The sequence below is a fragment of the Centrocercus urophasianus genome, unplaced genomic scaffold, assembly GCF_019232065.1.
Source record: "Centrocercus urophasianus isolate 14NV4802_14NV808 unplaced genomic scaffold, USGS_Curo_1.0 seq_2, whole genome shotgun sequence".
Lineage (NCBI taxonomy): Eukaryota > Metazoa > Chordata > Aves > Galliformes > Phasianidae > Centrocercus > Centrocercus urophasianus.
The window spans coordinates 12,542,769-12,568,560 of NW_024884755.1; the positions used below are offsets into that span (position 1 = coordinate 12,542,769).

Here is a 25,792-nt window from a genome sequence, read left to right on the forward strand (position 1 = left end):
AGCTCATAAACCATGTCACACATTAATGAGATCCAAATAATGCAGAATCTACAAAGTAGTAACATCTGTAGTTACACTACTTAGTTTAAGTCACAAGGATTAACAGTCCCCATGGTACTAGAAATACACTAATCACTTGCAAGGATCACAGAAGAATTGTTGCCATCTTGTGCTGCCTGGCTGGCCAAGTGATTTTAATCTTCTTTTGAGATAGACACTGGATCTTATAAACCACTGGTCTGCTGCTGTAAATAAAGAATTCTACAGCCTCTGTCCACCCACTATGTCCTTTTTGTGTAAGAGGCAGGAAAATCATGTTTTAATGTGAAAAATTTAGTACTGAAGGAAAAAAAAAGCAAAAAGCTTGCAACCAAAGTGAAAGAGCTTTGGTTTTCATGTTAATGACTCTTCCACAGCCTTATTTAAGAAAATCCCACAAGTAGGAGATAATCTAACAAATCCATGCATACCTAAAAACCCAGTGTTGAAAATAGATTGCAAAACCTTTTCCAACCCTCTTTAAGTAACAAAAATGAAAAAGAAAAGGAAAAAAAAAAAGGAAAGAAAAAGAAGAAAGCTTAAAATTCTGGGTGAGTTTTTCATTTTTTTTTAAATTAGAAATTTGATAATTAAATAGCATCTTTTAAAATCCTTTCTATAATACTGTATTTCCAATATGTATATAGATGTGTGTACTGAAATGTAATAGATACATTATGTCACTACCACTTTTTTAAGGAGCAACCAGAAATGATAGCATTCTTTTCCCTGACTTGTACAGGCACCCAGAGATCATCCAAAAGAATGTCACAGAAGAACAGCATTTGAATAATCCGTACTTTGAGTAATAGTTTGAACATAAAAGATTACTGTGCTGATGGCAGCCAGTGGACATATTTCATACTACTACAGTAACTTTCTTTCTTATCACTTCATTTAGTGATATCATCTCTCTTGAAAAAATAATGCTGCATGATATTTCTGTCTCCTGGAGTCGAGATGAGCATAACGATTCTATCAGGTTTAATACATGATAGCACTCCTACATCAGTTCTCCGTGAAAATCCAAAGGATTTCAAGGAAACAAACCTATATACCATGTTTGTCCTGTGTATGTTTGGCTTTGTTCTTTTCTGCAGTCTTTTCATTATTGCCAGTGTGCTGGCCGAACCCTTTCTATAGCAAGAATAATCGTAAATCTGCATGAAGTTCATGATGATTAGTTTCTCCTGGAGTTGGGCCAAAGAATAAGCCTTTCTCCAATAGCCTTCACACGCAGGCTCAGTCAAGAATTCGTTTATTAATCCTATCAAGCCTGGATTAAGCCACCCAGAGGCCCCAGTGACATCAAGTAACTCTGCGCCTTGAGATAGGCCTCCCAATCGAAAGATCTCCAAAACAGCAAGTTAGAGGTTAGCCCTGAACACAGACCACGCTGTATCTCTACTTAATCCCAAAGTGCTGGATCAGGACACCCACATCGAGGCATCTGTCTCCCCACTGCAAGCACTAATAGCCTGTGCTCCAGTTTAGGACACAAAACGCAAGCGTGCTACATGCTAAAGGATATAGGAATATTTAAAAGACAGAATGTGTTCTAAAGGATATCGTAACTGAAGATGAGAAGATAAAGTCTAAGCAACCCAGTAGCCAACCTAAGAATTTCTTTACTCATACCCTTTTATTCCATAAGCACATTGGTGAAAAGATCTCAGCAGACATTTCATGCGTCAAAATCTTCTACAAGTTTACTTATCCATACACAGTATTATTTTGGTATCAAGAGCAATCATACCTTGATGCAAATAGTCTTTCTACATGCTGTATTAAAACTCTATCACTCCATTTCCTGAGAACTCAGCTGGCTCTTTCTTGCCTTCCTAGTTTCTAGCTTAAATTCTTCATCTTTCATTTTAAAATGCAGATTTTGAGGTTGATACTCTACTTCAGAAGCAAGATTAGGCTAAAAACCTGATTTCTGCCTTCTTTTATCTATTTGGCTATTTCATGTCAAGAGCATAAGCACAATTTTCCTACTGCAAAACTCCCACCTGGTCAGCCTTGTTAGAAATGTTTGTGCCTCCTCTCAAACAGATCCCTTCCCCCCCTTCCTACCACATCCCCCTCTCAATCCAGGCGAGATTTGTTACAAACATTTCGCAGAGCCCTAAAGTTGTGTGAACTCTTGCTGAATTATTGTTGTTCCAGGAGTGTCCTGGGGGGATTTTCAGAGCTGCTGTGAGACAGTGATATTCCTTGTGGAGGACTAATAGATTGTCACTGCTTCCACTGGGAACAATGAAGGTCAGATGTGCTAGCTAACCTATGTTAACACGCAACTTCCTTGCTCTGCTCAGGAACAGCATTGAAAATAATACCATGCTTAGGTATCCCTCACTGCCATTTCACATACTGAATCAGTCCTAGCAATGCAGGGCTTTTGGCTTCAGCCTGACTCCTGGCAAATCAACTCACTAATCCCACAGGATCCACTACTTCACCTGCACCAACAGAGCGAATCTCAAAAGGCAGAAAGGAAGAAAAACGACAGGAGGAGAAGTCATCTGCTCAAAGCATCTCCCCCAGGCAGCTCAGCCCTGAGCCCTTCCCTCCTCCTGCAGCACACTCCTACTTATCATCACACACACCTGGATTAATCTCTAAAAACTGTTGTGCTTTCTTTTTAACCAACCCACCCTACTTTTGTTTTGTGTTTTTGTGTTCCTTTTCTTACCTGTCACTTGGGGCTCTTCCAGAAGAAACAGACTGCACATTCACAACCTGACAGAGGCTGGTGGATGAATTCCTCACCCTCTGGATCTGGACATTTCTTCCGGGTCCTGCAGAAGCTGTAGCCTTCTTGCCCATCTGGTGCCTTATAAAAGACAAAGGTTTTGTTTTGAGCATGCATATTCACTATTCAGTGTTGTCCTTTAACACATCTGCATGCATGCATCTTTTGATCTTCTGTTTATCAATACGATCCAGTCCAGCATTTTATGACATTCTGAAAAACTTAGGAGCAAATGAAAGCCTGGGCAGGAAAGGTGCATTCAGAAGTTTTGAAAGAAAATCTAATTCATAAATATTAGAACTACAAGGGAAAATGAGCCACAGCTTGATCACACAACAAGAATAGCAATTAGGAACAATTGTTGAATTTAGTTTAGGTATGCAGCATACGTAGGTAAATACACTGAATGCTAATGGTTTTATAATAGTCTTATTAATTCACACACATAGTTAATGTTTAAGATAAACTCCCCATCTTTAGAGTAATTTATGCATTCCACTTTTATAGAATTCCAATTGAATGAATATGAACATAATCATTTTGCACAAATGTTCTCTAAGGAGTGTGCAGAGAGTCTGAGGCAATACTGAGGCTCCCCACAGCTTTATTCATAATGGATCAGTCTATTCATTCCTTATTAATTTAATGGAGTACAACTGAGCAGTCTAGCAGCTTGAGCTTATGAGTGTTTCACAAATGGGGCTTTTTGCCTGTAATCGCTTAATCCTACTGGCTAGGCCTCATAAATTGAATAAAGGAGTGAACTAGGTTTTAATTAAGTCTAAGGAATGAGCTTGTCTGAAAGATACTACAGCCTCTTAAGATCACAGTGGTGAAGTGTGTTTGTCCAGAAGCCTGGCGGGGGCAAGCAGCCTGGGTTAGTTAGGGTAGAGACCAGTTGCTTTGATGTGAGGTATTTGTTAATACCTTTTCTTTTTAATTAAAAATCCATTTTCCACTGTCAGTACCATCCAAAAGAATAAGCGAGAGAACTGCAGCAAACCTGACTGGTTTGGGGAAGCAAAGGTGCTTTGGGATTCATTCTTTCTGACTCCATAAAGTAGCTTACAGACTGATGCTGGCAACCAAAGAACAAATCATTTGGCCAAGCGGTTCTGAGCTGTTCTGTGTCAGGGTCCATTGCCTCGGGTTGAGCCAAATGCATGCAGAACTCAGGAGCAAAAGCACAAAATGGGGAGTTGGGCTCTCACCCCCTTCGAGGGGTCCTATGCATCAGGTCAGAGGTAGCAGGCTCACAGCCACCTGCCTGCTCCACTGCAGAGCACAGCTTTCTGCCCCAAGCATATCCACACACCAGCTCAGGAGGAACAACTCAGTGCTGGTTTCTGACCAAATCTGAGCAAGACACAGGAATTAAAGCTCCTCTCCCATGCTCTCCGAGGCCCCGTCCTGCCAGCCTCTTCTGAGAGAAACACAGAGAATCACTCCTGCAGCAAAATGTATTTGCAGCCACTTTCTTTTACTGTTCAGCTGCTGGAGAAGCAATTCTGTCCCAGGCTGCAAACCAGCCTGGCTCTCAGCTCGGTTAGACAGAGGGGCCTTCAGCTCCCTGCTTCTCCACAACAGCCTCTAGGGACCAAAAATCACCTTCTACACTCCTCCAAACTACGCGATGAGGATATATCCTATGCAACAAGGATTTTGAGATTCATGGTGATGTAAAAGCTTTACTGATGAACATTTTCCATCTCCTCCTCTGGTGGGCTCTTTAAGTTAGCCGTATTGGATGCAGAATAGATGCGAGGCAGTGAGCTCGGGTGCCCTCCTCCCCCCTGGGACCAAGGCTAGAATGTAAACAGCACTGCATTCTGTTATAAAACCATCAGTTTAGTAAATCATCATTCAGGATGCAGGATTTTCTTCTTGTAAATAGAGATAAAGGACAGGATTCTGGGGAATCTGTCAGTTGCTTTGCAGTGTAATGAAGGGAGACAATATACTGTTCCTACTGTGATTTGCAGTTCCAATGCAAAGTATCTGAAAGTAGTCTGTAACCCAGGTATGGTTTTCACACACCCATGCAACAGCACACTGTAGTCCCAGCAACAGTCAGACTCTTTTTGCTGAGAGTATGTACATACATGGCAGAGAGAGCCCCCGACCCCAGACTCCCACCTACGGGCAGTATTTTACAGGCTTGGCATTCATTTGTCATTTTCCTTCCATACTCACAAATAAGAAATGGAGAACTGTAGGGCTGGTGAAAGGAAGGCTAATTTGCCTAGCTTGCTTCTTGTGGGTTTTACTGAATTATGCTGCTGCCCCTGAGTCATGCTTTGGTATTAGGTTTTAGCTGTAGGTTTAAGTTATGCCAAAGGCAGGAAGGAGATGAATTTTAATTAGGCACCCATCTCTTGATGAATTCTCCTAGGATGCTTTGAAAATCCAGGCCCTAGAGCTGTCGTGTGTGTGCATGCTTGTTCCTGGGCATGTTGTATATATCTGTGCATACACAAATCTACATAAATAAATAAAGCGACACGATCAGATGTTCAAAGGCATTCAATCCTGAGCAGCACCCTGTTGTTCTTAACAAGGGTTGGTGCCTGCTGAGCTCCTCTGAAAAGCCAGTCCAGGTCTCTGACTGCGGGGAACGCTGAACTTTATACAGCTGAGATGAACGTACACCATTTCTGATGAGAATTAAGTTTTAATTGCTTTGCAAGATCTGGATCTGAGTGGGGTAGAACACTGCATCTCTCTAATCGTTTGGCGTTTCAGTTTCAACTCACCTCTCCCAGCCTGGTGATGACTTCAGGCACCATGGCAGCTTGAGTCCAAAGGCTCCTGTCATGGCAGTGGCAGAATTCAGAACGCCTGCTGCAGATGGGGTGAATAAGGATTAAACAAATACCAGAAGTGCATGTTAAAATGTAAATGCAAGCTGTATTTATTTAAAGGGCTGTTATGATTGCTTAATTACAGTTCTTAAAAAAAAAACCAAAAAAACAACAGCAACAAAAAACCTAAAAAATTGTCTTTTAGTCCTCTAAACAGCTTGTGTTCTACATACAGCTAGAAAGGCAGGCCAGGCTCATCTCAGAGTGATGGACATACAGTGGTCACCATTTTCAAACAAGTATTATTCAGGATCTGAGATTATTTTCTGTTCTGATTAAATTTTCTAAACTACTGAAAACTCTTTTTCAATTATTCATACAAGCAACAAACAAGTGGGCTCCGGTATGTGAATATGAAGGAGTGGAGGCCTCTAGATGTGCTTTTGAGAGCGCTCCTCATGTCAGCACACTCACTGGAGTTCATCTCCCCAGGGTCTGAAAGGCAGACTGCTTTGAAAAGGAATCAGAACCATGAAGTTGCAAAACCACAAAATCTGACAAAGACAGAGGACTCAAATGATATCTCTCTCCATTAAAAAAAAAAAAAGACTTGGCTCCATTAGCAAGAATTCAGTGAGGGGCAAAGAGCTGGTTGGAGCAATTCAGCATCTGTACCTTGCAGATGAAAAAACTGCACCACAGAAGATGAAGTGCCAGTGGAGTCTGACAGCCATGTGTGACCCTGAAATGCCAAAGTGGACATTTCAGCCGGTCCTTGGACTCACAGCAGGGATCCCAAGCAGCCTCCCATGGTAGCCAACACATCTATACAGCTCAACCCTTCCCCTCCCACCCCATAATAAGATCAGAGCCCCTCCATTTGGCTTGCCTCTTGGGTTGCTGTAGCTCAGCAAAACAGACGATTCATGTATGAAGAAAATTTGTGGAGCTGCTGGAACATCCCATAGAGTTAGCAAGTCAAAAGGATCATTCTATATCCTTGTTTTTTCAGTGTAAGTAGTTAATGGGGAAATACCTCAGAAGTACATTTATACTTAATAAGTGGAAGACTGCAGGTATCTATCGTGTCAGCAGTCTGCTGCATAAATGCATAAAGCCATCTGCATCAAAAGTACTACTGATCTGTTTTTAAAAATGGTTAATTATTCTCACATTTTAAACCAATGGCACTTAAAAGAGATAGCATATAATAGACTGCAACATTTTCCAAACTAGTGCAATTTTTAAGGTGCTGCTAACACAGATCTATTGACTGATTTGCACTAATTACTTACAAAAGATGCTCCAGGGCAAATCCCACACTCTCACTCAATTTACAAAGGAGGTCGTTCAGCAATTGACAAGGTGTGCCCCTCCACTTGAACAGCTGTTGGATTGGAAGGAAAATAAATACTGAACTCCGAGAAAATGGAGAGAAAATGTTGTCAAGCTAACACAGAATTCTCTTCATGTTGTCAATTGTTAACACAAAATTCCCCTGGTTTTCATCATCCTGCAAAGGAGAAATGCACAACTGCCACAAATGTTTAATCTGTGTAAGAATTGGTCCTAACGTGCTAATTTGTTAATCTCCTTGTAAAGTATTTTTCAAATTTCTGTGCACACAGCACTTAGGACCGGACAGGAACCAAGGCAGGTAACTTCCTAGGAGGAATACATCCAAGGAAAGCACAAGGGGCCATCCCTTTACTTTTTTTGTGCATGGGAACAAGGAAATTGTACCTAGCTATCTGCACTAGGCCAACTGATCAGCCCAATGGGCTCTAGAAAGAGGCTGTGGCCAAAAGCATCCAGCAGGCTGCTTATCAGCAGCATCTGGACAAAGCTGGATGCAATCCCTCACAGTGCCCACCAAGCTTCCTGACGCACCATTTCTAATTACACATGAGAAAGCTGCACAGACAGGTGAGACAGAATGGTGGACAAGTTAGGAGTCTTTTTCACATTCCCACACTATGGTAGAATATATACACAATCAAAAAGCAATTTAAGTGAGCATTAATGGTGAAAAACAGGATGCCAGCATTGTCTACCGCAACAGCTGTTCAGCATCTGAATGAAATACTGCATCCAGCGCTCACCCATCTCATAACATCCTTTTTGTAAGTCTCCGAGGTCACCTAAACACATTTATTGACTTCATTATTTTTATATAGGGGGAAAAAATGGATGCTGCTGCAGAGCTGAGCAAATAACTCACAATAAAATCTTTATTCAGTATATTTCATCTTTTTTTTTTTTTTTTTTTTTACTGTTCTTGCAACACAGTGAAATTCTTACATTTACCGATTATCTAAAATCACTATCTGAGAATTTCTGCAGTAAATTTTTTTATGCTACAAGATGTTCTTGGAAAGTTCAGGGTGAATATTTACCATTAAGTCTGTGCTTGTTATTTAGATAAACCATGCAGCACTGTTTCTGTTCTCCAGTTGACTTATGTAATTTATAGGACAGCACAACTTGTGAATTTTAGTGGTGAGCATACATGACAAATCCACTAACAGTTGCTTAGAGTAGCTCAGATTCTAGGACATGTCAATAATTAATTGCTTGAGGAATAAAATTAAAAAGCAACTTAAAGGATCACATGCCAGGTGTCCTATCCAGAAGAAACAGAACCAGAAAATGTGATAGCAATGCACAAATCAGAGGTTGATTAGTTGTACATATTGTGAAATGAAACTCCCAGTGCCACATGACATGCGAGTGTGTGTAAACTTTTTTTCCTGTTTTTTTCTTTTTTTTTTTTTTTAAAAAAAAAAGCATTTTTAAAATTTATTTAAGAAGACTACTTAATTCCACTGAGTTCCCATTTCACTCATGGCCTGAATCAAAGACAGCCAGATCCTCAGATGCTACCAGTCACCCCATGTCCTGTCGACATGTTGATGAACTTATGAAACAAATACATTTGCATGAAAACTGTAGCTCACAATGTTCTCAGGTGAGATATATTAATAGGAATCCAGATGAACCCTAGATCGTTCAGGATATGATGATACTAACTCCTGCTGATACAGATGGGTACTGATTTCACAATATAGAGTTCTGAAAAGCAGATTTGCTTCAGCGAGCTCATATTTGGATCTTGTTTTGAAGCATGCTAAGGAATTCAGACATCCTCAGGTACAGATATATATAATTTTAGAGTGCTCTTAGCAATGAGTCTCTTCAAACTGAATGAGGTCTGAAATTTGCTTGACCCATCCCTATTAAAACAAATGAACCAACAAGTGAAGTACACAGCTCATTATGAGTATAAAAATAATTCAAAGCAAGCCCCCCACTGGCTCAGCACAAAGGGATGGCTCCTTGGTTGGTTGCTCAGGGCATAAGTAGCAATGACACAGATGCAAATTGTATTGGGGGAACAACGATGCAGAGCTATGTATGTGGGGAAAAGTTTCATCCTTTAACTGCACACAGGGGATCGTTCAGATGTCTGTTCAAAGGAAATTAAGCCACGAGCTCTGAATAAAAATGTCTCTCCTATGATGGGCAGACAGGGTGCCACAATTTCTCATGAGCCAAGTTTTATCCAAATGTTTTCTGAATGTTTGTGTATTTTTCACCAAAATACTTTTATTTAATTAGTACAGGAAATCCAAGTAAAGCATTAATGGATTTCTATAATTGCCAGAAATACATCAAAAGTAACAGAAGTCTTGATATGATGGCACGAGATTGACACTAAGAGGTACCACGTTCTCTTGGTTTTGGACTCCTTATTTTTCCACCAGTGTGCAAGTCAGTAAGTCACAGTTAAGTTCCAAAAACTGTCTTCATTAATACACAAATACAGGTCTAGCTCTATGCTAAATGTTTTTTATGACATTGTCTGCAAAAGAAGACAATGTAAAAACTGCTGAAAGAGATTATGGTCACTTCATGTGCCCTGCATACACTGTACAGGAATGGCAAGGAAAAGCTCTGAGGCAGCTGCCTGACATTCAAGTTCCAACCATGCTGGTACAACTGAAATAAAGGCATTAGGACACTGCCAATCTCCCTTTCTTTTTTGTACTGCAAGTGATGTTTCAGATGATCACTCAGCAGAGGTTCAGCAGCGATGCCCACGCTGACACCCGAGTTAATGCAAAAGACCAAAAGGAACATATCCCTCCAATGAGCTCCTCTAGATCTGACATAGGTGACATTCACAGTGTGGTCTCATCTTGACTTCCAGTAGTCACATGTATCTCTCAGTTGCCCAGCCTTTGGGACTGGTCCATTTGTGGGCAATCTCAAAACAGGAAATGACTGACACGAAACACATGGAGTAGCTTCCTGTCTTCTAGAGTCTGTTGTGATAGGACAAGGGGAAATGGTTCCAAACTAAAAGTGAAGATATTTCTATTGGATATATGGAAAAAGTTATTTATTATAGAGGTCGCCCAGAGAGGTGGTGGATGCCCTGTGCCTTAAGACATTCAAGGTCAGACTGGACCGGGCTGCGAGCAACCTGATGGAGCCGTAGATGTCACTGTACATTGCAAGGCAGTTGGACTAGATGGCCTTTAAGAGCCCTTTCCAACACAATTCTACGATTCTGTTCTATGATTTTATATGGTGATTCTTTCAAGGAAACTCCAGAGGTGACACAAAGAGGACAAAATCCTTATCCTCCTGAAAACAGTGGGATCTTTGCCATTTACTCCAGGAGGAACCAGGATTCCTTTTCAAGATGCTTTGAAAAAAAGATTGCAGACAGTCTCATTCTGAAGTATTAACTTCTGTATCTTCAATAGCTGCTGATTTACACTTCCTGAGAATCTGACCCTTCAATGTTACAGGGAGCTTGGACTCGCTCTACTGCTTGCTGGCACTGCTACTCACCAGCCCAACCCTGTGCCGCGGATAACAAGAGAGCTTTAATCCCCAGCACTCTCAATCAACACCTTTCACCAGTGTCGAATTCACATTTTGTTTTGTTTCCTTAATGGAAGCTCACAGAAGACCAAAACTGATAAACTCCCTCTTGCTCAGACTGCAGGAGCACAGGATAATATACAAGTTAAATGAAACATTAGGAGGAATAGAAAGCACTTTAGAAAACATGCACTGCCTCTTTAACATTTCAAATTTTTCTTTTAACATAAAATTACAGCATAATATGAGAAAGGAATTCAGCGAGATGCTCTATCACAATACTTGGGCAACTTTAACTCATCTCAAGTGTTATTATAAGAAATAGAATTTACTGGTATGGACTTATATTCAATAGCACTCCTTCCCTTTTTAATGAAATGTCATTATTCCAATACAAATCCTTTCATTCTGCAACCCGCTCCCCCCTTCATCTCACTATATTTCATTTCCTGCAGTTACGTGATATTATTGCCTTTTTTTTCCACAGCTATTGATTTAGGTGTATATGGTTATTACAATGCAAAATAAAACAGTTCCCCCATCCATTCTACCTTGTACCGTTGAACATTAACTTAATTTGTTTCAAATCTGCATTTGATTTGGCAAGGAAACCATTTATCTTTATGAAGAAAGCCCTCATAAAGTAGGGACTTCAGGAGATCACTGCTTTAAAAATTTAATAGCCTTGTGTCTTATACACTAGAAAAATGAATTAAACCTTCAAATATTATATGTCTCAATGTAACCTTTTTGCATTTCATACTATGTTTAATTTATTATATCCCAGAAAGAAAAAAAAAACCAAGACAGATAAAGTCTCATTAGATTTAGGGTGGTAGTTGGTTCTCAGTTTTGTTTTGGCTTGGCTTGGGTTCTTTACATTCCAGGACTAAAAGTCTATCAACTTGATATTAGCAGTGGGATGTAGCTGAATGTGGTCAGGCTGGTGGTGGTTCTTCTGTGTTTGATTTTGCTTGATTTGGTTCTCAGTACTGATGAGAATCTCTCAGCTCTGAAGCCACCTACAAAGTTGACCTTCCAAACCATATGTAACATGCAGTGTCTCTAAGAATGATTTCTGTGGAATGAGCACAGGACAAGCTTTCAGAGTCCACAGCAATCACAAATCAAAATAATTTATGCATTCTCACTAAAACCAGAATGTTTGGATTGCAATGTAGTGTGTGATAACTGTGGCGTGACTGGTGAAAGAATGAGGTAGGAAGAAGAAACATCCGTGACTGTAATGGAAAGGTTCTGCTTTAAAGAGCCAGTCACTTGTATGACTAGGCTGATGACCAATCTTAGCCAAAGAAAAGAAAACATCGTGTTTCCAAGACTGATTCTTGGGAAGGCCAAAGTCACAAATGCAACCCTTGGTAACAGTATACTTATTCTTACTCTGAGGACAGACAGCTCATATGGCTTGGTCTGGGTGAATATGACATCAAGTTTAACCCCTAATTAGCAAAGTAGAAACACATCAACAGGTCCTCTAAGCCTAGAACTAAAAGCAAATGAAACTGCGAGCAAAAAATCAGAGCACTTATTTAGATGACAAATTATAAAGGTAATATCTAACTTTAGGACATGAAAGACAGAATTTTAATATATTTTAATATAGTGCTCAAAATAATTTGTTAGCACTCCCAGTAGTGAAAAAATCATTGTCAAAAGACACCTTGAAAGAAGAAAGAGCTTCAAGAGGAGAGGCATCAAGAAAGAACCACAGTACACTTAAGCAGAAATAAAAGCATCTCAAAGGACTCCCTTTGGGAAGCCAAAAAAGAGAAGGGAAGATGGCAATGAAAGAGCTAAAAGTTGTGTAAGCAGGGAAAGAAGGAAGCTCATAATGCTCAAATGTAAAATAAATTCACCATCAGGACAACTTCCATCAGCATGCACCGCCACATTACTGAGCTATATTATTTGGTGCACCTAAGTTTTATTGATTTTACAACCATAAAGTAAACAACAGACACTAGAAATGCACTGAATTGGTCTCATTACAAATCTCCCTGCCTGTATCTTATAACATTCTTAAGCTGCATTTAGCAAGCAACCTGGAAAGAGCTGATATACTGTGTAAACACATTAGAAACATGACTGTATTTGCCTATTTCTTCCCAGTAGGTAAAAAAGGGCTATTTTCATTGGATGATCTCCAGAAGTGAAATCAGAGCACAGCATTGTGATTAGTCAGCTCATACACTGAATTCCCAGTTTCAGTAAGAATAAGTAACATTCTAATTTAAAGCTGATATTTGACACCGTATGAGAGGGAAGGGGGTTGCTTTCCATTTTCTCCATGGACAACAGCAGTAAACTGCAAAACTCCCTGCTAAAGTGTATGATCTTTGGAGAATGCTAATTGACCTACTAAAGTTGGCTTATTTTATTCGATGAAATTTGCTTATCACAGGCCTCTAGGTGCTTTACACAAACAATATAAATGAAAATAATGAATAAACCAAATACCTAAGTGACAACGGGGACCACATCAATAGCTATCTGCCCAACAGAATATGGCTCAAAAGAAACTATATTATAGCATCCGATCATCTCCAAAGAGGGAACTTTCCCCCCTTCTGAGGTTTGCTTTATTTCTAAGCACAGGGGGATTTGTTAGTTTGAGGCAGATCAGGTATGTCCGCCCCTTGCAGACTGCAGAGCACGGCAGTTCTGTGAATAAGAGCACGCATGCAGAATTGATGCCATCCCGTGGGTGTACAAAGTGGATATACAGGGAGTGCAGATCCTGATGAGAGCTCCTGCACTGCCAGGACAGAATTCCTCGGTGCGGTGGCTGGGCTGAGCTTACAGCACAAAGCTGCACAGCTCTCAGGCACCCTCCTGTTGGTCCCCTGCTCTCATGCAGCATGTGGGGCAAGCACAACAGCAGAAAAGCTTATCTCTGATTTTAGGCATTTTCTGAAGTACAGACTTCCTCACAAAAAATCCTGTAATCTTTTTTTTTGTTTACCTCTTTCTCTTTGCTTTGGTTACGTTCCATTTTGTTGCTATTTCTGCGTGTTAGTTTCCTGCTCAGGATGAAGGGAGCAGCTCTCACGGAAAGGCTCAGCCAGCTCCCATGTTCTCTCGAGATCAACCAGGTCAGAAAAAAAGCCTTGTGTAGAAACCTGGGTAGGATCTGAGAGCACAGCCATCACCTGGTGTGAGTCACAGCAATGCTAGAGGGATACAAATTATGAAAGTGTAAATGCAATATTGAATTAACCAGACTAGGCTCATGCCAGCTAGCTAACCAAACAAAGCTCAGCATGCCTTAATTCACCTGTCTGTCTGGGCAGCTCTGCTGCTTGCTCTGAACTTGTAGGTCTAAGGCTGTCGGAGTCTTTGGTATCTGAGAGCCCACTGTCCCAGCACTAAAGACCATGCTCTGTGTCAGGATCCTAGCACTGCCTGCCACACACGTGTGTCCTGCTGTCACCACTGCCTGCAATGAAGGGTTCAGGCTATGACAGGAACTCACCAGCTGCAGAAGTGCAACACACCTTTCGCTACATTCATGATTCCCAAGAACTATGCAACTGACCTCCTTTAAAGGTATCCACTGATTCTTTGGCTACTGACAGTAAAGCACACCATAATACTGTTCTTCACTTATTCCATCCCACTTAACAGCAGGTATGTAGAGAAACACAGCTCTTCTTCGTAGATTTAAAAGTTCACATGGGAAGAAGCTTCATTCAATCTTCTGCTAACATGAGATACACTTCACAGCTGTAATTTCCTGCAGCATCTAAATGTTTCCTGTTAATATTTTCCATGTTGTTGCTGTTTTTATGAAAAAAAAAAAAGCCTTCTAAATATTAACATCTTTAGATGGCAAAATGGAAAAAGCTAACATAACTCTTAGAGACACCACATGCAAATCCAGAAACAGATCTGAAGCCACATTTCTCAGCACTCTCTAAATTGTGTCACAGAGGACAGACCAAAAATCCAGTCCAACTTTCTGCTTTTCCTCACACAGTGCTCCAATGTTGTAATTTGACCTCAGTTGCAGCCAGAAGACAAGCCCCATTTCTGTGCTGTAACACAGATCATGCACCTTTATTTTCTCATTTATCCACATTCATTCTTCTGCTGCCTCCTCCTCACATTGCCATGGCACATAATAATCACACCACTGCTTATAATGCTTGGAGGAGAAGCTTAGGCTCCTTTTGTTGGAGAAAAAAAGAAGTTAGTAACTATTAGGACAGCTGCTCTGTGCTCTTGGACTGGAAGTTTTTAACTCAACGGGAGATTTGAAAGATAGGGAACGCTAAACACAACAATAATACAAAGTAGCCAAAAACAAAAACTAAAATTAAAACAAAAAATTGGATTTTAGTCCTCTAGTGGTTCTTGGCCATACTCACAAATTTCATTTTATGCCTTAATGACTGTCAGACTGTGAGCAGCTAAAGGATGGGGATGTCTACCAAGACAGAAGAGCAGAACTTCCCCAGATGTGTGCCCAGCATTTGCCAGGAGTTTTATTGCCCCCAAGAAAACTGGAAAACGCCTTACCCTGGTAGAGAGCAGCAACATACCCAGTAAACAACTTCTGTTGTTATGTTGTTCCTTTGTTTGTGCTGCCTGGAAGGCGGAACCAGTTTTGATGGTACAAGCATTTCTTGGGCTATGCTGGCTGCCCAGCCCAACAGCTCAGCAAAAAGCACTGGGCTCCTTCCTCCCCTGGTACCTGCAACCCACAGGTGTCAGCCTTCCCCAGTTCTTACTTCTTCTCTTACTTCTTGCTTACTTCTTGCTCTTGCAATTAGAGTCAGTAGAGCTGACACAGAACACACCTCTAGCTACACACAGGTCTCGCTAGATCTCACGTATCTCTAATTTCAGAACACTTTGCTACAAACTGGCCTAGATCGTGGTCTGTAGGAGCAGTGAGAAAAGCTCGCTCTGCTGGAGCCACGTTCAGGATCAGACAGCTCGGATCAGACACTGCTCAGCTGACTGAAATACAGCTTTTGAAGATCTTTGCAAGCTTTCTGATTAACATCAGAAACAAAAGCGTGCTTATCATTTCAAATAAGAAACTCCTTCTTTTCTCTGAGAAAACGCATGCATCGTGGCTTTGTCATAAATCTGTGAAATTTCTAGCCAGAATTCTGTTAAAAAGTGAACAGAAGGCCAGTTCCTCCAGTCATACTGAGCCAGAGCTAGTGCCTGGCAAAGCCTTGCTTTAACAGGAGCCAAGCGTGACCCTGTGGGTTGCTCTGACTCTAGCACCATCCTCCACATATTAAGTCAATTAAACCAATGAGATTGCATGTGGACACAAGTGAACCTCAGCAACCATCCCCTGACATGGCACTCTTTATCTGTTTGCCTTTTTCCATAGGTCTGCATGTGTTTCTGCCAATCGAATGTACAGCAAAGCATGGGGCCCACAACCGTTTGTACATCGATCCCTTCGAGTGCCATTTCTGTCTTCTCCTGTGTGAGATCACACAACCACACTCTCCTAGCTCTCATTCAGTATGTTGATTATTTGTATGCAAATCCATATTTTAAACACACGTGAGCAAAAAATAAAGCGCACAGAGTCTTTGCAAGTGTCCATGACATGAAAGACTTCCAGTGACTTAAGCTATTTTCCTTGCTGCCATGCTGTCGGATGATTTTCCTGCCATTAACACATGCCTATACAGGCCAAACTGATGCTTACCTATTGGGAGATACATGAGGAAATAAATGCAATTACGAGCTAGATGTAATCACAATTGCCTAACTATTAAAGCTGCTGTATGCTCTCATGGTTTAGTTAACAATATATGCAGAAGAGTGGAATTGCTTGATGTTCCCAGAAAAGGGGAAAAGAAGGAAAAAAAGATAAATATGGCCTCTTTCATTTATATCTGTGAAAACACAACATTTAAATGCAGAATTTGACTTTCCAAATATCACATCAAAAACCTTTTAACAAAAACAGCAGGAAGAGAAAGCTCTTTAAACCATGATATTCCATGAAGGATTATGAAAATAGAGGTCATTGCAAGAAAGAGAATTGCAAATACAACTTGAAAAGCTTCTCACATTTGTAAATACATCGAAGAGAATTTATTCCTCTCTGGTTTTGCTACCAGAGGATATTTACAGGTTCCCAGGGAAAAAGGAAGGAAAAAAAAAGGACATCAAATTTGATATACTCTGTGTGGTGCAACATGCTGATGTGTCGTAGTAACACTCAACTGAGCTTCAAAGGAAATGAGTTTTTGAGGCTGGAGTTACACATTACGGGCCTGATCCTGACAGCACACTGAGTGTTCCCTGTGAGCCTTTGCCTGCCCTCAGCTCCCACTGAATTCTGAGACAGCTTTTGATTTCGTTTGGTGCAGAAGTAATGAGGCAACATTGCAGTGTGCTTCACAAGAGCCAAACTGCATCTGCTCACAGAGCCCAACTCACTGGGGCCTGGTTCCTTCATTAAGGTTCAGGAGTATAAAACAGTAATAATTATGGCAGCAATAATAAAGTAGGTCTTTGTCCCTGACTCTGTGCAGGGATGTTTCTTACCAGCTGGCACAAAATACAGCTAGGTGCTTTCACATGTGCTTTGTCTCATCATGGGCCCCCAAGCTTGTGTTCCTCAGCCTTTGCCTGACAGGCACTGCTTGCAGCTTTCAGACCTGGCTCAGCGAGGTCCGATTTTCATCACACCCCAAGTATTGGCATTCTTAAAGATATAACTCTTGAAAGCATAGGCTTTCCTATTTCCAAGCACAAACCTGCTGCCACTAGCAGGTGATGTGCACACAGCCCTTTGGGCTCCAGCCCTAGGAGGTGCTTATTTGGGCAGATCACGCCTTTCAGTCCATTATGGAGGAATGGCTCCCACAAAGTCCAGCTCAGCTCTGCTGGTACATGCACTCACAGATGAACAAGGCATAAAACTCCTTCTGACTTAAGCCAGATTACCTGAAACTCCAGATATTTCTATGGCTGCACCATGAAAACAGACTAGAATCAAGCGAGACAGGAGAAGCAGCTTTCCTGGACCAAACTTGTGGTGAATCCAAGCTGGAAAAGACCTGTTTCTGTAGTCTGCAGCACAGTTGAGGTTGTAGTTACCCATACTGGAAAACAAGTCCAACCAGTGCTGCTCCATGCAAAATGCTGTATGTTTGCCTTTTCCAATCAGGCTGTCCAGCTTTGCTTGAACTTTATGGCTGCAAGGTGAACACTGATGGCTGAAACTAATGGCAAAGCCTTCAGAGGTTTTAGTAGAACCAAGACTTCACCTTATGATTTCCTTCTGTTAAAGCAAATCAAGCAGAGACACAGCTCAACTTCTCACTGCCCAGACATCTGATATCAATAAGACTTTTTTACTCTGTCCAAAACTATATTTAAATTGCATTTCTGGCAGGTTTTGAGATGTGTGATATAGATCTCCTGCTATCACATCAGATGTAGTTTCCTTCAGAACTGTTGAACCAGATGTAAAATGTGAGAGATGTAAAAAGTAAAATAAAAACCCTGCTCAGAGTAAAGTGTTTCTGGCATGTGGCTATTATAAATGGGAGTTTTAGATGTCTATCTGCACTCCAGCCATTTAAGAGGGTACACAGTACCATAACTCTTGGAGCTGATTAGTGCCAGCTACTTGTGATCAGTAGGAATTTAAAAACCAAGGGCTGCCAAACACTAACAATTTAAAAACTGTATGCCAGCAATGTGCTGCAACTGAATATTCTGTAGTGCACTTAATTTCAAAGTAGAGCCATATTTAGAACACTGGGGGGGGAAAGCTAATTTATCACGTCAATATTTGCTTTTCAGCACTTAGAACTATGCATGTGCTGTTTCTTACTGACAAAGAGAACTGGAGGCACAGAGAGAAAGGAATTCTTGCGAGTATGTCAAGCATCAGTGCACTTACACAGACAACAGGTAGAGCTGTAAAGTACTTCTCCCTTTGCGAGCACAAAATTGTCTTGTTTGAATCTCAGTTGCAAATGTGTGCAGGTATAGAACTGAGTTACAAATGGAGAAAGGTGAACAAATACTTCGGCAGCAAAGGTGAGTAAAAGCACGGTGACAGTGAGGGAGAAACAGCTGCACACCAGCACATTCACATTCTGGCTCTATCCTGCACAGCACAGACTGAACGATCGCTTCCTTGCACGACATTCAGCACCACCTGAGCGATGAGGGGATTTAACCAACTGCGTGTTCCACAGAGATGGGCAGTAATTCTCCTGTCACTGTTTTTATCTCTTTGCAACCTCTTTTTATTCCAAAGAAATCACTCCTGATTTATTGTACAGAGTGAAGAATTAGGCTGAGTCTGTTTCATTACAAGACCACAAAGGCAGGGATTCCCACCTCACAGGGACTCAGTTTTTGCCTCCCTTGGAGAGTATGTATCTATTAGCACCCCAGAGACAGTGTGCTGCTCAGAGCCTTCAGTTAGCTACTGCAGCTTGAGCCATGCTAAAAAGTGAATGTAATTGCATCTAGTGGCCAAAGCAAGAGAAAAGAGAAGAAAAAAGAAAAGCCATGAAACCATTTCCTTCGATCATCAGGAAATAAAAAGTGTTTCCAAGAAATAAAATCTGATGAGAGGAAAGTTCTGCCTTGTCCCAGGGGAAAGGCGATGGCTTTGTTGTGAGCAGCACCCTGACACCAGCTCAGAGATGCAGAGATGGGTGCTGCTGACAGTGGCCACAAAGGACTGAATCTGCTGTGAAGAAGGCTCCTTCCATCACTCTTGATCTTGAAAAATCCCCAAGGGATTTTCCTTTTCTTCTTTTATTTTTTTTTTAGCACGAAAGACTTTCATAGTTTACAGGCTAAAAAGCCTTACTGAATTGAACTGAGTTAGAAGCACCACCAGAGTAATAAAAATGATCCACAGTCCTTGTAGTTAGTCTGTATCTACACCATGTTTTCTGTTAGTACCTAAAACCCCTTAAGTAAACACGATATATTGAAAACTCTATGCTTAGCCAAGCTCCTTCACCAGTGTGAGCAACTTGTAGGAGTTCAAGAAAGGCAAATGCTAACAGCTCTTTGACAAGCTGGTTTCCTCCTGCCAGGCATGGGGCAGAGGAACCAAGAGAACAGCCCCTGCATCACTGCAGAGCAAAGAATGTGCTAATTCCTGGCCTTGCTGACTTCTGGCAAGGGCTGCCTGGATCTTTTAACATCACTGCAATTTGTAATTGTTCAAACTGACGGCATCCTAGTTAAAATGAGCAATAAAAAACATGCATGAGATGAGGCTCAAGGTTTGAAGACATGGTGGTAGGATGGAGAGCAGGGATTTGGGCGAGGGGAATTAAAGAGGTCTCTATGTTTCATACAGAGGGGCTAAAATGGGGCCTGCACTCCAGCTGTGAGGATGCAGAGATCTGTGACCGTTCCTAATTGGGAACAGTGCACGTCCCGTGGAAGACCAAACACACTGTGCTTGCAGGGAGCTGCCATCCACCCTGCTGTATCCAGAGGGCCTGAACAGAAGCTGTGGAGTTATGAACCTACTTGTGATGACAAACGCAGAGATTTCTCAATCAGTATTTTAATTTGTGATCTTGCACTGAATTATTGCACCTCACTCATGCCCACACAGAATCTTAGATACGGCCAATGCTTCACTAGCTGGAAATCCAGGTCTTCTCACTGCACTGGAAAGATCACTACAGATTATGTTTGGTAGATGCCCACTATGAATTCTCACATTTTCTTAAAGAAATTCTGTAATTCTAAAAAAACCCAACACCTTGATTCTAATGGTAAGTGACATTTTAGCTCAGTCGCAATTACAGTCAACATGACTTACTCTTCACTGTAGTAGCAGGATATGATCCTTAAGTTCATACAGGGTTAAGTTTGTTATCCTCAGAGATTTCTTAATGACTCTTGTTATCTAAGCCTCATAATGGTGACTGTGTATTATGTTTTCAGTGCACATCCTCAGACATATTAGGACATGAAGTGAACCTGACAGGGAGGAGAATATTTCCTTTCTCCTCTGAAGTGCCCCAGGAGGGCTTTCTGCAGGTGACCTCCTCAGACCCTGGCTCTACATTAGAGTTATTGTCCTGAGAGAAGATTCAGTTAAAACACCCAATTCATTTCATATAGTGCTCTTGAGTTTATTCTTAGTGGCAGCTAACTTGTAAAATTTTATTATGGATTCTTCTTTGGTTTGCTTGATGGAAAACAATTGTTCTATCATCACATCTAAATGCTGTTGTGTGTGTTTCTTATATACCTTGGTGGAGCAAGCAGTTTTCTTTCCATTCCTTTTTTCAGATAAAATGCTAATTTTGGTTAAAAAGAAATTCAAAATATCCATCCTGGGATGATATTATCAATATCTTAATTTAGATTTCACACTTCTAAATAGCTGTGTTCAAGTTGGTCTGCCAGCCTAAAATAAGCCTTGTGGCTTGTGAACACAACCTGTGGACCAAGTAACGTTATTATTAGTAGTAGTATTAGTATTAGTATTATAGCACCACGTTGATTTCTTTTAGAAGGGCAGAGCTCACTGGTTAGGCATCACACAAATGCTTGGTAGGCTTCATCTACACTCAGAAGTACTCCTGCTGTTCACAGACAGAAGACACAGTGCCAATGAGTCGTAGCCCAGCAAGGGGAGCTGAAGCACAGAAAAAAATGCATGTTCTGCAGAAACAAAAAGCAATCTCTGAAGAAGCAGATCTCTACCAGCTATACTGGGACAGCCAGCAGCAGAGCCCTGTTGTACTGCAGTGTTTTACCAGCTCTGCTTCTGAACGCACTGACACAGCCATGCTACATACGAAGACAGTCTATCCAGAGGTAATTCAGGGACCATTGCACGTAATTGTGGAGGACAGGAGTACCCCATGTACCCCCATGTGGCTCAGGAGGTGTGGGAAGAGCTGTGCTGCCATTTAGAACCAAGACAATGTCAGTGACAACAGAGCTAAACCTGTACAATTCATTTACATGGATGTTTTGAGAGGATTGTAGAGCAAAACTTACTTTGAAATATACTGCTCTACATATGACTTTGGCAGTGAGCTATTCCTTACCCTACAATAAACTGCTTGGTGCCATGACATCACCCAGTTCAGCCCACCAAGATGGGCACAAAGATGAGCTACACCTCTCCCTTCCCTTAGCACCATGTTCTCTACAATAAGAGAAATAAAAATGGACAATGAATATCACTGAAACCTTTTAAAACTTGCCTGAAATTGCAGGGGGAAACAAAAGCCAACAGCTTGCAAAGTGCAGGAGGTGCCCTCCCTCCAAGTCAAAGATGCCTTTGGAAAAGCACAGCTTTGAGTTGGATGGGAGGTGCTATGTGCCCTCACTTCCATAGGGATACACACATTAGAAGTCTGATAGAGATTGAAAAATAATGCAACACTGCCATTGTTTTCTGTGGTTTCAGGTGAGGACAGTCAGAGCGCACAGGAGGTCGAACCTGAAATATTTGCAACGTTGTGCTGCCCATATATCAAGCCTTTTCTCTTAAATCTCTGGGCAACGGGCATTTAAATCGAGGCTCAGCACTTATCCTAAAAAACTGCTGTTTCTAAGATGCAGTTTCTAGTAGAATTTTCTCTTGCAAAACCATTTGCTATCTACTGAAAAATTCACAGATCCTTACAGAGCCATTATTCACATATTTGGTACATATCAAGTGAAAAATACAAGCCACCAGAAATATTATACAGTTTCTTCAGTGCTCAACAGTCCAATTGCTCTGATGAGGTGGCAGATGCAATCTAGGAAATTAAAGTCAAGCGAGTGCTGCAGGGTTGTATTTAGAATCTGGCTGAAAGCACAAGGACCATTTGAAGCAGCTCTGTGCAAAGCCTGTTCACAGGGAGGAATCTTGTTTCATAGCAAGAACCATGGTGGGGTTAAAGCCTTTAAAAAAACCCACGAACAAACAGGTCTCCTAGAAAAGGTATGCAATGTGATTTTAGTTAAGGCTTAATAGAAACTCCTAGGAGATCACCCAGCGTTTTTCATGCTTGCATATGCACTTGAACATCATTTTAGAGGTATGTAGAATTATGCAATACCATGGATATTAACATGGTAATGAATATTAACATGATAATTAATAATATACTTAAGTGTATGTCATGCAGCTGAGTGAGCCAACAATGAACCAAATGTATTGTACCAACTAACCCCCCACAGTTACAAGACAGAAATGAACAGCATTTTGTAATTATACACAGTGACATATTTTCTCATATCTACTGCCAAAAAAAATATCACTTTCTGGAATTAAAAGAGAGAGCAGCAAATAGAAACAGCTATGTCATCAGCAATTGCAAACATGTTTTCAGCTCCAGCTTCTGATAACTATCCAAAGACGTTCTTTTAATTGGTTAAATTGACAGCTGTCCAAAAATGCAGGGCTGTGTTCACTCCTAACAAGTCAAACAGAAATCAGAGTGCCAGAGAAGTTTTGCAAGGAGACAGGAATTAGCAAATGGGTAGCACAACCCAAAAGTGAATGGTGCTGCTTGTAAAGGAGCATCTTAGATATTGCAAGACTATTAACTTTGCCCCATGGGGCCTGATCAAATTGCCCGTGAGAGACAGATGACAGACTGACTTACTGTATTTAAAATATAGCCTCCTCTCACAGGAACACTAAGGGGATTGCTTAAGACAAGTCTTCTTAACACAGGAGCTCTCTAGTATGCCATAAAACAAGCTGGTGAAATTCAGAGCAACCTTTCAGCTGACACAGATTCAGAGAAGTAGGTTCCAGCACTTTACAACTAAAAGATGTCTTTGTAGGGCATCATCGTGAGGTGCAGGTGAGATTTCAGTCTGAGATGATGTCTCATATGCCCCAGCAGCAGCGGCAGAAGCAGACGATGCATAAATGCTCACCCCACTCAGAGGTAAATTGGCTGCTGTACATGGGATCTACAAAATGATCCAAAAGCAGGCAGAGGGAGGCTCTGCCAGATCTCCTCTGCAGCCAAAGAGATATTTCACCAGCCTGATCATGTTTGAACATTAATATTACTAACAAGGATTACTGCTTGATAACATCACAGGCCAGCAGGAAAGCAAGGTCTCTGCTCTGAAGTTTCTTATCCAAAGAAATTTTGTCTTTCAATAACTAACTATATCCATATTGAACACTGAAGCCAGAAGAAGACCACAGATTCTGGTACTCCTGAAGGACACTGAATACTTTCAATATTCAGAATCTAGGCAACCCAGAAACCCAAAATACCTACAGATCATAGATGACATATACAGGTAACAAAAAATAAAACTAAAAAAGACAGTGGTAATAGTTTTAGTGCAAATAAATTCCAGTCAGAACTGACTCATGCGAGTAGTCAGCAAAAATAAGTGTTTATTCACCTGCTTGAACAACCAGGTATTAAAAGCCTACATGATCTAGAAATTTCTGTCCACAAATCACAGATTTCTTACATCTCTTACCATATTTTGCCATTTGCTACTAAAGGTTGTGGGTGTAGTTAAGTTGCAAGTAACTTTACAAGTCCTAATCATTAGATTCAAAGACACTGTCATGTTCTTGCTCCTTGAAATCGGCATTTCTCCCTATGATTAGCTGTCTCCTGTCTCCTTGTGGTGATTAAACTATTAAAAATACTGCACTACAAGAATGCTGAACAAAGCTTTTGTGGCCCAAGTGTTACCATAGAGAAAGGTTTGTGTACATCTTAAAGTATGTGCCAATATGTATTTGGACAGTTGTTAAAAACATGTACAAACACTACAGCTCCTTCCAAACAGTATAGTTTAATGGCATAATGCACATTTAAAGATTTTTAATAGCCTGTTTTATTTATGGTTATTTACTCAATAGAGCATATCAAGCCTTCACAACCTTTGTGGACAGTTGTGCAACCAAAGTGAGCATTCACACAGCTTTAAAGAATGTGTCCTTTATGCAGTGTATGGATCTGCAGAAATCATTACAGTCAGACACTGCACTCAAAACATGTGAGCGTTGGGTTACCTGGGGAGAGCTACAGCAGTACTGCTACACCCAGAAGGTGCAATTCTGCCTTCAGGATGCCAGTGTAGATTCAATACCTTTCCAGTGCTCCTACTCTTGATTTTTCTGTCTTGAAAGGAAAGGAGGAGGAAGATTTCCAGCAATTCAATTTAAAATACTGTAGAAGCAAGCCTTTAGTAAATAAACTATTACAATTCTCTGTTTTAGCTGGCCTCTTCCACGTCAAACTTGACCCGAAATTTACTTTCTCAAGTTTTATAACATGCTCAATTCAAACGTGGTGATACAATTGGTAAAGAAAGAATCCAACAAGGAGCACAGCACAAGCTATTTAAACATAAATTATTTTGAGGCATGCTCCCCAGTGAGTAGATCAGTCACAAATACCTGGTTCCTAGCTCAGGACTGGGTATTTCACTCCTCTGTTGGCAGTACCCAGGCCATCTCATAGCTCACCTCTGTTCCTCCTCTATGAACCCCTTTGCAATTTGTTTTGAGATAGAACAATGAAAAGAGTTCTCTGAAAACAGTTAGGATTTTTTTCTTTTTTTTTTTTTTTGGCATTGTTACTGTTGTTAAGCAAAGTTCTTTACATGCTCAAGCTTCTCTTCTTTCTTGTGCAGATCCTACTACAATAGCATCCCAGATACTATTGCATTACAAACGAAACTGGAAAATATTCAGAGCACTTAAGAGATTTGCAGAGACTCAGATTGAAGAGTGTAAAGTGCTTCAAACAATTTCTCACAGGCCTATCTATAAATCACAGATATCAAATTCAACTTTGAATGTGAGAAAGGAAAAAATGAGAGCTGAAATTCATATACTGTAATTAAATGGAAAACACATGCAGAAAAATAATGGAAACATGAATCGTGTATATTGCATCTGTCTCTTATTATGGTAGGAGTGGCAATGATTAGTAGAAATAGGGTTGCAAAATGATTTCTTATATAATATCACTTCCTGTGCCCACAGGGTAGCTGTAATAAAGACAATTCACCCTTAGGCAAGGGCAAAGGCAGAAGACACAGACCTTTCTGCAGAAAACAGAAGCACTCAGTTGCAGGAAAACCCTGCCAGCCAAAGGAGGTGCTGCTTTCTCATCCTTTGAAGATAGCAGCAAGCAGTCTTGGAACTCACCTGAGAGAGCAGTACTGCTGCCAGGCATCTACAGCCCAGATGATCCAGGTCAACAAGAATCTGCCTCACAGTTGTCAAGCACAAGCGATGAACACTAAGAATGCTCTACAAGCCTTAAAATATTGACTTTTCTGGACAGTACTATGCAAATTCAATGAA

General features: G+C 40.9%; 1 long non-coding RNA gene across 11 annotated transcripts in view; it reads right to left on the reverse strand.

Annotated features, from left to right (window-relative positions):
- LOC122161891 overlaps positions 1-25,792 on the reverse strand; it is a 346,860-nt gene that overhangs the window by 190,475 nt on the left and 130,593 nt on the right. For 10 of the 11 annotated variants that reach the window (XR_006169331.1, XR_006169329.1, XR_006169335.1 and 7 more), the window contains 3 exons: positions 6,891-6,982; positions 5,548-5,635; positions 2,735-2,875 (listed from right to left, as the gene is read on the reverse strand). This is a non-coding gene — a long non-coding RNA (uncharacterized LOC122161891). The remainder of the gene's footprint in view (positions 1-2,734; positions 2,876-5,547; positions 5,636-6,890; positions 6,983-25,792) is intronic. The other variant, XR_006169337.1, reaches the window with a different exon arrangement.